We start from the raw sequence: 12,144 nt of genomic DNA, 5'->3' as shown, positions 1-12,144 counted from the left end.
CTCATGCTAGTATCCTCAGAGATAGCTCACTTGCAACTCCTCTAATGTGCCCAATGCACTGGACCACTCTCTGAAGTAATGTAGCTAGCTAGTAAATGGGTCAGCTCTCCTACTTTTATGCTCCCAGGGCCAGTTCTTCCTAGATGCCCAGGTCAGGGATGAGGCCAGTTCTTCACAGAACTCACACATAAACATATGCCTCCGTGGGTAGCTGGAAGACCAAGGAGTTCCACTTGGCCTTTGGTAGTAACAGACCATTGCTGCTATAGGACCATGGGCCCAGATGTGGCTCCCAGGAGCAATATAGCTCAGGACCCCACCATGGTCCCAGATTGCATCACCAGCTACTCACATCAAGCTGTTCCTCACGACCCTTGAGTCTCTACTTCTATCTCTTCATTGTGCCCACATCCTCCCTTCATTCCTTTTCTTCCATTTCTCCACTATTTATTTACTCTTCTTTGTAGCACCCAGGTTCTCTGAGTATCTGGGGTTGTCTCAGGAGTGGTATCTGGAGTGCTGTGCCTAGTTTATGAATTATGCCACTGGGTAGGCGTCATCTCAGGCATGGACTGCCCCTGCCCCCATTTGTTCTTATGGTCATCTCAGGCAAACTTCCTGTCTGGACTCCATGGCACTGGTCTGGTTGTCATGTTGGGCTCACTCTTTACCCAGGCTGCCAGAGTTTTCTGCTTTGGGCTCATTCCTGTCCTGTCCAGGGCTGCGGTTCCAGGTGGAGTTCTTCTAGTCTCTGGCTTGCTCCCTATCCTGACAGTCCATCTTAGCCTGCTGTCTGGTAGTCATCTCAGGCTTGCTTTTTTTCAGGGAATGTTAAGGTTCATTCTATTTACAGGTCAGAACACTGATGGTAGACATAACCTCTCTCCTCTCTGTCACCTACTGACACATGTGACACAGCAGCCATGCCTGCAATGCCTCTAGGAGCAAGCTCTTACAGAATTTTCATGAAATCAATGTCCTCCACTTCTTGTTTATGATAATTTCTTTCTTGTAGACACACAATAAATCTACTCTCGTAAATATGACACTCCTCTAATCATGGCACTAATCCATTCACATGGGACAGTCCTTATGAGCTCACTGATTTTACTAGGCTCCAAATACATGAACTTAGAAAGACACATTCAAACAGTAACCTCTGACTGTGTCCTTAAATCTACATCTGGATTTTGTCTAAAGGAAAGTGTGCTCTGTAGAGATGAAGCCTTATGTTCCAGCAGTCATGCCTCACCTGGCAGGTGATATTCTATGAGGAAACTTTTCTAAGTTTTTCCCCCTAAGCCCAGTTGTTTCCAGCTGAATCCAAGTGAAGACTGGCAGATAAGAACCTCATGGCTGCAACTTGTGAATGCCAGCCTTCTGATACAGAGAAGTACAAAAGAGAACAGTGGTACAGGGGAGAGTCTATCATACTTTACTGAGAAAGGCTGTATATCTAAGATGTCAAACTTCCATCTAAGAAGACAGGAATGAAATAAAAATAAGAGAGTATCTCCAAAATAAAAGTATGTTCTCCAGAGCCTGGTAAGTAAACACATTTTCTTTCTAAAAGGGGGAGTTGAAAAGTATTTTATTATAATCACAAAAGAACTTTCCATGTCACTAAATTGTGGTTTCTCAAACTGGGCATTTTAATGCTCAAATCTTCTTCTCAACTTTCCATTTTGCTGCCTTGCCTCACCCAGCCTATGCTATTATTTGCAGAAAATCTTTTCCATCCTGAGTAAATCACTTCTTCTCTGTCGTATTGCTGTTCACATGAAACTAGGGACTAAGCAAACACTGGAATGATAATAACCACTCGTTGAAGGAAATACCCAGAGTTTTCCATAATTGGTTTTCTTGGTAAAAAGAAAAAATAAGTTCCCTCAATTTCTTCCTCTCTTTGACTATAGGTCACAGAACATATTTTTAGTCAGCAACCACACAATACTTGTTGGCTTAGGTATTTTCAGGAGTTCTCTACTGGTTTGCTTTGCAGACAGTTTATTTTATCACTAATTAAAGCATTCGACTTTCACCCAGGCTGCTCCTAGGTACTCTTGGTTGGCTGGTTGGTTGTGGTGAGTGAGCAGACATTTTAGATTTGTTTCACTTGCCTTTCATTAAATAGCAATTTCATATATTTTGGTGTGAACATCTGTTCTTACTAGTCTTAGAAAGACAAAAATGGTTTCAAAATTACCCTGAGATACCCCACTCCAGTCTAGCCTGGATACTCCACAGATTCCAGATGTTGTACTCAATTTCCTTAGGTTAAAGAATCAGCACAATGATTCTTTCTAAGTGCATTGCTGACAAAGTATCACATAATTTTAGAGGCTAGAGTTGTAGTGGCTGTGACTGATGGAAGTCTATAAAATGAACTCACATTGCAGGGCAACATTTTAGTATCTCCTAAAGAAATAAAAAAGAGGGAACTATAGTTGCCATTTGAGAGAAAACCTGTTGAATCAGCACAAAATACATCAGAGCAGAGTGATGCAGTCACTTGAGGAAGAACTCAGCATCATCTGTAAAATAACAATAACAATTGTTATCATATTATCATGAAACCAGCAAAGTTTCAATAAAGAACTACCATGGGTTAGGTATTTTATATGATTTCTGTGTTTAATTGTAACAAAACCTCATGAAAATATATTATTTTGGTTCCATTTAATTAATAAAAAAGATTTTGGATCATCAAATAACATTTAATTAAAGTGGTTTAAGAAAAGAGCTACAGTGTTCCAGTGCTCAAAATCACAGTACTATGGGTGTTCAAGGAGGAAGAACAGGCAATGCACATACAGACAGACACAAACAAGGTAGCATAGCCCAGCAATGAACAAACACTTCTCCAAGAAGTTTGCTCTTTGTCGTGAATATGGAAAATGGAAGCTTCCTTAGGCAGAAGCTATATCAAGGTACTGCCAAGAGCTAACACTCCTTTCTTTAATTCCTTGCTTATTAGAACATTTTGTAACTTGCTTCTTCTGAGCTCTTTCTCAAGGAAAAGCATCAGAGGAGATGCTCTCCTCTGATGCATGATATTTTGATTGTAGTGATATTTTAATTATCTTTGTCACACTCTTTATGATTTGTTTGTGTGAGTTAATTTCCCTAGAAGAATTCAGAAAATGGCATGGCTGAAGTGATGCTTTAGCAGGTAAGAGCACTTGCTCTTGCAGAGGACCTAGGTTTGGTGTCTTAATTCACATACATTGGTTAACAACCATCTTAAGTTCCAGTTCCAGAGTATCTGAGGACTCACCTGACTTCTGCATGCACATGATATATATATATACAGAAAACAAGCACTCATATACACAAAATAAATATTTAGATCAAAAAATATTCATAAGCATTGCTAACAAGTTTGTATTTCAGAACAGGTAAAGTGGACATCCACTGCTTTTCACCTTACTATATTAGAGACAATGTTTACTTAACTTGCTTTAAGGCACATGTTTTGAGTGAAAGTTTCTATACATTTAGAGATCTAACTTTCCTGGTCCCAGCCTGTACTTTCACCATGGTAGACATATCAAAGTATTCAAATAACTCAGAAAAAAAATATTAGCCAAGAGGTACACACACACAAACACACACACACACACACACACACACACACACACACACACACACACACACTTCAAATTGAACCAATCAGAACTTGCCCCAAGTACTCTTTGAGGTAAGAGATAGTACATTTATTACCTCCCCTAATATGGATCAGTGTGACCTTTGCGATATAGGCAGACACTGTCTCTGTATTGTAGAAGACAGCCCATAGGAATCAAAACTGCAGAGAGAGAAAATCAGAAATTAAAAAAAACCACACACTTCTCATTCTTTAGCTTCTCATAGTCAGCAGCCATTTTTCATTCTTGCTGTGCTCAGTTAAAAAAGCTTTCAATCACTTTCCTTTGTAGGTACACCTAAGTGATACTAATTTTCAACAGAATAAGCATCAAAATATATATTCTAATATATAAGCAAATCACAAACCCCAAGTGAGGACAACCAAATACATGTCCAGACTTCATATATTTTCAACCAAGAGAAGGATCTGAAAACCCTGGAGTTTCTTCCTTTTATGTATCAGTTATAATTGCAGAAACACAGACACAAATGCAAACATACACATACACACACACACACACACACATATAACAGACACGCACACATGTATACCACACAAAAATACATACACACATTCAAAAACATAGACATACCAAACACACATACAGATACCCAAACATATATGCAAATAAATGAAAAAATACCCTACATATATTTAAAAAAGAAACTTAAAAAGCTGAACACTCTTACTAGACAGTAATGTGCTTTTATCATTTCATTTCCTTTTAGATAGATACATCCATAACAACCACAGAGCTAAGAAAATGTTTCAACAGTGTTTTTCCTTTTATTAATTAATTTGCATATGTCCATAGATGCCTGTCATGTTGCATATGTAGAAGTAACAGGACAAGTTGGGGAGCTGGTTCTTTCCTCCCATTACGTGGGTTCTGAAGATCCTGCTCAGATCATTAGTCTTGGCAGCAAGCCCCTCTACTCACTAAGCCATCTCACCAGGCTTTCTGTTCCAATCAAAATACAGAATTGTTGAGCCCACTACCAATGGATACATCTACAAAGCATTCTCTCACCTGAGGTTCAGGAAACATTACAGAGGGGGATGGGACAAAAAGATCATACTAGCCAAAGGATCAGGGAGTGTGCTGTGGGATTGTGTCCCCTAGAAACATCAGAAGCTACACTCATAAAGCCTCACCAACAAGACTGCTCAAAAAAAGGATGATACATGCCAAAGTGGATGGGAAAAATTAGTACTAAAAAGTATCTTTACTAAAAAGGAGCAATGTAAAGATTATATTTTTAAATTTTAATTCCATCTTTTGAAAAAACGAGGACATATGCTTCATTGTATTGATAGAAGCCTTATTTATAATAGCCAGAAGCTGGAAAGAACTCAAATCTTCCTCAACAGAAAATGGATACAGAAAATGTGGTGCATTTACACAATGGAGTACTACTCAGCTATTAAAAACAGTGATTTTATAAAATTGCAGGCAAATGGATAGAACTTAAAAATATCATCCTAAGTGAGGTAACCCAGGCACAAAAAACCACATATGGTATGCACTCACTGATAAGTGGATATTAGCCAAAAGGAAGCTCAGAATGCCCATGATACAACTCACAGACCATATGAAACCCAAGAAGAAAGAAGATCACACCAAAGTGTGAACATTACAGTATTACTTAGTAGAGGGAAGAAAATAATCTCTGGGAAGTAGAGGGAGAGAGAGGAATCTGGGAGAGAGAGAAGGAGGAGGGAAAAGGGAGGCCAGTTCAGATATGGGAGGAGATGGGGGTGAAGTACAGAGGGTCAGGAATTTGAAAGTAGGTGTGTAGTAGTGGGGAAGGGAGATCTGGGGGTAGCCACTAGAAAGTCCCAGATGCCAGGGATCCAAGAGGTTCCTATAACCCAACAGGGAGGACTTTAACAGAAATACCCAACAAAGGGGAGTTAGAACCTATAGGGACCATATCCATTGATAGGCATGGCCCCCAGTTGAGGGATGGGGTCACCCACCCTCCTCAAAAATATTAATATAGAATTTCCCCTGTCAAAAGGAAATGCTGGAACAAACAGTGGAGCAGAAACTGAAGGAAAGGGCATCCATAGACTGCCCCACCTAGGGATCCATCCCACATGCAGACACCAAACCCAGACACTATTGCTGATGCCAAGAAGTGCTTACTGACAGGAGCCCAGTATAGCTGACCCTGAGAGGCTCTGCCAGAGCAGGACCAATACAGATGCGGATGTACACAACCAAACATTAGACTGAACATGGGGACCCCAATGGGTAAGTTAGGGCAAAGACTGTAGAAGCTGAAGGGTTTGCAATCTCATAGGAAGAAAAATATCAACCAACCAGACCACCCCAAAGCTCCCAGGGACTAAACCACCAATCAAAGAGTACACAGGGGGTACCCATGGCTCAAGTTGGATATATAGCAGAGGTTTGCCTTATCTAGCATCACTAGGATGGGAGCCCCTTGGTCCTGTGGAGGCTTGATGACCCAGAATAGGGGAACACTAGGCCACTGAGGCAAGAGTGCATGGGTGGGTAGAGGAGCACTCTCAAAGAGGCAGGGGGGGGGGGAAGAGATAGGGGACTTATGGAGGGGAAACTGGGAAGCAGGGGGATAACACTTGAAATGTAAATAAATAAAATAACCAATAAAAAAGAAAATTTAAAAAATCATTTCTAACATTTTTCTCATTGTGTCACTGAGCATGACTACAAAGCCTTAGAGAGCGATGAAGACATGAGCAGAGGACCAGTTTACATATCCATCTGGGAGACCCCCCAAGTCTCGGCATACAGAGCTGCATCTCTCTTGACTGACTATCCCTTTGTTTCTTATCAGTATCAACTTTTCTTCTGTCTTGTGGAGTACTGGTTTAGCTGACTCAGGCATGAGCCTTTCATTAAACACCAATTTAGCATTTGGGAACAGGATTGAAGTGCTGAACCCAGGCAGCTGGCTAAGCGGCTCCAGGCATCATTCCTTGTATGGACACAGCAGATGGAGACACCCCATGCCTCCTACATGTGGCTATGCAGACAGCAGGATCAATGCACTAGACACATGAAGGGCCCCATTTATTAAATGTTTTCCAGAGCAGCAGGGGAAAGGAACTAGAATAGAGATAGAAAATGTGTCTCTGTCTAGGTGTGGAGGAGGTAAAAGAGAGAGAGAGAGAGAGAGAGAGAGAGAGAGAGAGAGAGAGAGAGAGAGAGAGACTGATTTTAACCAAAATAGCCCTCAGATAAATATTAAACTACATATAAATATTTGAAACTATATTTACTGATTTGACAGCTATGCTTTTTGTGTCTTCTAATGGTATTCTTAATAGATGTAGTTTGATATTACTTCAATTCAGTTTTCAAATACTTTTAACTTGTATTTATAAATTATAAGATTAATCACATTGTTTTGTTAACTCCATCTTACAACACCAAGCTTGGACCATCTACATAAACCTATAGCCAGATGACCAGTGACAAATTAACAGGTCTTGTCTAAGTTTTCTAGGATGTAAACATCTAAGATAAACATGATCAAGAAATATGTGTTATTTTTATGCAAATGACCAGCATGAGAGGACAAGCAATCTCTCAGGTATCTGGACTGTTGTCATTCTGAGAGTCAGAATATGCTTCTCTATGTGTCCATTTAAAACTCACTTAAGGGTTGGAGAGACTGCTCTGCTCTGCAGTTAAGAACACTGGCTTTTCTTCCCAAGGGCTTAGATGCAATTGTCAATAACCACAAATCAGTTCACAGCTATCTGTTACTCCAGTTCCAGGAGATCCAATTCTCTTATCTGTCTTCCATGAATGCCAAGGTGGTAAAGAAGCATTCATGTGGATAAAACATACCTATAAAAAAAATAAGATTAAAAATTAAAATGATATATATACATGCAAGAATGCCATGCTTAATAATGACTTTTAGTCACAAGAAAATAAGCAATCGGGTATTCAGTAGTTCTGTAGTATTTTTCCCAGCTCTCATATCTTTCATAAAGAATTCATGTCTTTATGAAACTCAGCATCGTCCATAGAAACTTTAAACTAGTAATTAAGTCTGCCCTTGGGCCCTCTCAACTTAACATCACTCATCTTTACACTGGATTAATTTACTTAGGACACATTGTGTCTCAGGTATTGGAAACTTCCCAACACACAGAGACTTGGAAAGAAAGCTCTAGCCTCTAGTTGTCTATTGTCTAGTAAAAGGGAGAAATAACAAATAAGTACCAGATATTATGGTGTGAAGAGAAACTAAGTGTAGCACCCACTATGGACATCCATTTCTAAGCAGGCAATAGGTGATCAAAATATCCAAAGGTGGCCAAAAGATTTATTCCTTATTATCAATCATAAGAAATGTATCAGTAAAACAGTCCTCACCTTTATGTAAAAGTAGTAGGTGCATCAAGATAAAAGCAACAGAAAAGGGTAGGAACAGAAGCTGACAGGCTCGAATATAATAAGTGAAAAGTACAAGGCTGAAGACCTCACAATCATAGACCCAAGATGTAAAAACGAGGCACATATAGACGTGATATCCTGGGTATTTGCTACACAAAATACATGAGGATGAAAACATGGTTTGTGATTGAACTCAAGGTGGGCTTAAGAGGGCAACAGTTCTATTCATAATGATAGAAACAACAAAATGGTACTGCTAGATGAGAAGAGAGTCTTTAATACCACAAAATAGAAGTATCTAGAATAATGTAAAAACCAACTAAACTATGGAAGGTAAAAGTAATATTAAAATACCACAGACATGAGTTCATTAGGGAAATGTACATCAAAGTAACACTAAGATTTCTTCACTCTGGTATTCAAGAAAACAAACATCAACAAATACTTTCTAGGATTCTTCGGAAAAAAATAACTTCTGTACTCATTGCTGGGGAGAGAATGAATACAAATTGATCTAGCCACGATGAAGTCAGTATGGGAATTCCTCAAAAAATTTAAAGTAATTTTTATATATGATCAAACTATAATTCACTACACACACACACACACACACATCAATGATAGCTCAATATAGTGATACCCATATTCATCACCACACTATACCCAATAATGATCTAGAATTTCCTATCACTAAATGAGTGGATGAACAAAGTGTGGCTTACATACACATTGAAGTTTTACTCAATCATGAAATTATGTCATTCACAGAAATTAAAATTCATCAATATATGTGACAATAAAAGCAGAGTAGCATAATTCAAAAGTAGACAGCCCAGAAACATTTATAGGATCTTCAATACAGGACAGGATTTTCAGATTCACAACTCAATACCAGGACACTTTGAATGCTCTACTCCTAAATCACCCTTGATATCTGCGGAAATGACGTGCAAGACAGCTCAGTGAACTGTGCAGAAGAACACAGCCAACCAACTTACTTAAAAGTATTTAAATTATAATCTAACTATAGAGTTAGACCTGAATTCAATAGATTGACTATATTTAAATTATTGTCTAACTCTTTATACTCTAAAACCATATTCATGGTGCTAAACCATCCTGTTTTGGTTAACTCTAGTAACTTATCTCAAACTCTCTTGCTAAGATGGAATAGATGTATTACCTAAAGACAGAAAGCAGAAAGTAGAGCCAGATGGATTCCCAGCTCAGCTACTCTAACCATGTTGCTTAAGGAATACATTAGTTCCCTAAGGTGGCTGTGACAAACCAGCACAAACACAATGGCTTACATGAACTGAAATGGATTCTCTTGCAGTTCTAGAGTCAAGTTCTGAAAGAATCAGCAGTCTAAAATCAAGGGGACTGTTCTGGTTCATATCTAAGGCATGGCAGTACCTGTTTCTGTGTCTTCTGTCTTCTGATGCAGGTACCCCTTAGTATGGGGTCACATCACTCTAGTCTTTGTTTTCATTATCACACCCCAATCTTTCTATAGTCAAGTTTCCTGTGCTCTCCTATGTATAATAGGGGCTGTGATTGTCATGGGCCATGCAGGTTTGCTGAGTCCTGCTTGTTCATGTATAAGGGACAGCGTGACATGATTATGTCCCCTGAAACAGAGCCAGCAGGGCATGGGTATCCACAACTGTGGATGGTTGCTGTGGGCGATGGGCTTGTTTGTATAATAGTGTTCATATTTTCACATTCCTTCTTCAAGGAATGTCCTCTCTTCCAAAGTTAATGAGTCCTTGGTTATCAGAGACAGCATGAATCTAGGAGATGAGGGTTTGCCTATGTCTCAGCAAAATAGTAGAATGCTATGACTTTCAAGACAGTCTTTAAGTCTGTGGGAAAGAATGCTGAAAACAGGAGTTCAAAAATATATACTTTTCAACTATTTAAAATATAAGGTTGCAATATGAATTGTATAAGGAGCTTCACAGATCTAAAGGCAGCTGCACTGTGAGCCAGCTTGTCAGAAAGATACTAAGGAAGGAGATAAAAAGATTTAGGGAGTGGTGACAAAAAGGCAAGATCCCACCTAGGTAAGATTTTTTGTTTATGATTACAAAGGAAGGAAGATTCCTGAGTTCAAGGTCAGCCTCAGAATGGTAATATCCAAGAGGGTACCCACCCAGCTATCTTATTGTCTGTGCTGTGCTTGCTGTATCTTCTTAAGAATCAAGGGGCTGGGATCATAAAATGCTGATTCACGTGATAATCAAAAGGGAGCCTAGGGTACTGATTAAATTGATTTGTAAAATACAAAACTGGACTTAATCTGAAAGAGATGAGCTATCCAGAGAGTTTTTAGAGTAGCAAGAAAAATCTGTCTAGAGAAAGCAGAGCACACACACACACACACACACACACAGAGAGAGAGAGAGAGAGAGAGAGAGAGAGAGAGAGAGAGAGAGAGAGCAGTCTAGAATATTGTCTCCAGCAGAACATAGGCTATCAACTTGTACCTATGATTAGGTATGGAGTTCTTTGTTTCTCCTCTCTCAAACACCCCTTCTCTCAGAATCTCTGTCTAAGCCAAGGCTGATTCTTGGCACAGGTTATCTATGAAAAGTTCTTATACTTATACTCTAGAATTTGTTTTATCTTCTGAGACCCTTTTAATATATGATTACATTAACCTTGGGTTTCACATTTCTAAAATAAGAATAAGAAAATTCACTAAAGCTGGGCAGTGGTGGCACACGCCTTTAATCCCAGTACTTGGGAGGCAGAGGCAGGAGGATTTCTGAGTTTGAGGCCAGCCTGGCCTACAGAGTGAGTTCCAGGATAGTCAGTCTTACACAGAGAAATCCTGTCTCAAAAAACCAACCCCCCCCCAAAAAAAAGCTGTTATAAAATACGATATATGTGATAATCTTAAACATAAAAAATATAATTCAATAAATAATTATTGTGTTGGCTTGTGCTTTCTCATTTTTTAAAAAATGAGTATGCTATTGTCCAACAGCAGTGTTCTGAGAACATGAACTGGCAGCTTTGTTCACTGCAGCAAATCTGATGTCTGACAAAATGCTTGGCTCATAATTAGTATTGATATTAGTCCCCTAGGGTTGCTGTGGCAAATTACCACAAGATAAATGACTTAAGACAACAGAAATTTATTTTCTTATAGTTCTAGTGGCAAGACATTCAAAGTCAAGGTGTTGGCACAGTCCTTTTTTTACCACTGAAGGCTCAAGAGAAAAATTACCATTTGATTTGGACAGCTGATAGTGGCTGCTGGCCACCCTTGGTATAAGGTGGTATGTATTGTAACATCATTGAAATCTCTCACCCCCACACTCCCTAGCTTTCTTTTATCTGGGAGTCTTGTTTCTTTTTCTTTTTTTCCTATAAGGATATCAATCACACAGGATGCCAGTTCTTCCCCAGCTATTAATTTCTCAGTTAACTACCTAGACTATAATGACTTATCTCCAAATCAGATCATGTTCTAGGTAGAGATACATTCTAGACTGTGATACTATTTATCTCCTTAATGTGCTTAATGAACATTTACTGTCATGGATGAATGAGTTATTTCTGACCTTGAACTATGCAAATGGGCCTATTGCTATGGATACTATAGCTAAATGTAAGGAAAAAAATCAAATTGCTAATGAAAAACCAAGGCGTTAATGAGGAATGGTGATGAGAGGATCTCTTCACATTGCAAGCTTGTTAATAACAGTTAACAATGAATTCCAAAATTTTCCTAGACTAAAATAATGGGTTATGGCTCCCTTTTCTCCAAGCATAAGCATAAACACAAATTTGGAACATTTAGCTGAGATGAGAAAAAATGTTATCAGTTTGCCCCTAGTTCTAAATCACACTTTGGGATCAAGAAAATAGCATTGAGAATATGTCTTTTAGTTTGAGCAGAGAGGTATATATCAAGCCTAGTAACTTAAAACTATTAGGTAAAGGTATGAGAAAAATGCAAAAGAGCCTTTTAGCTCATCTGGAGAAAGGAAACATTCATACTGACCAGAACCTTTTATATGCAAATTTAAGCTCCTAAACGCCAAAGAATAGATATTTCTCAACAGGGATTTTAACAGGGATTCTA

The 12,144-nt window shown here is 38.9% G+C and overlaps 1 non-coding gene across 1 annotated transcript; it reads right to left on the bottom strand.

The window, feature by feature from the left end:
* Nucleotides 1–822: 822 nt before the first annotated feature.
* LOC117704800 (small nucleolar RNA SNORA17) lies at nt 823–949 on the bottom strand. Its single transcript, XR_004606326.1, has one exon. It is a non-coding gene; the product is annotated as a small nucleolar RNA SNORA17 (small nucleolar RNA).
* Nucleotides 950–12,144: the final 11,195 nt, after the last annotated feature.

This window comes from Arvicanthis niloticus, chromosome 2 (genome assembly GCF_011762505.2).
Source record: "Arvicanthis niloticus isolate mArvNil1 chromosome 2, mArvNil1.pat.X, whole genome shotgun sequence".
Lineage (NCBI taxonomy): Eukaryota > Metazoa > Chordata > Mammalia > Rodentia > Muridae > Arvicanthis > Arvicanthis niloticus.
The sequence above is the reverse complement of the archived record's forward strand: the minus strand, read 5'-3'. Positions and strand labels throughout refer to the sequence as shown.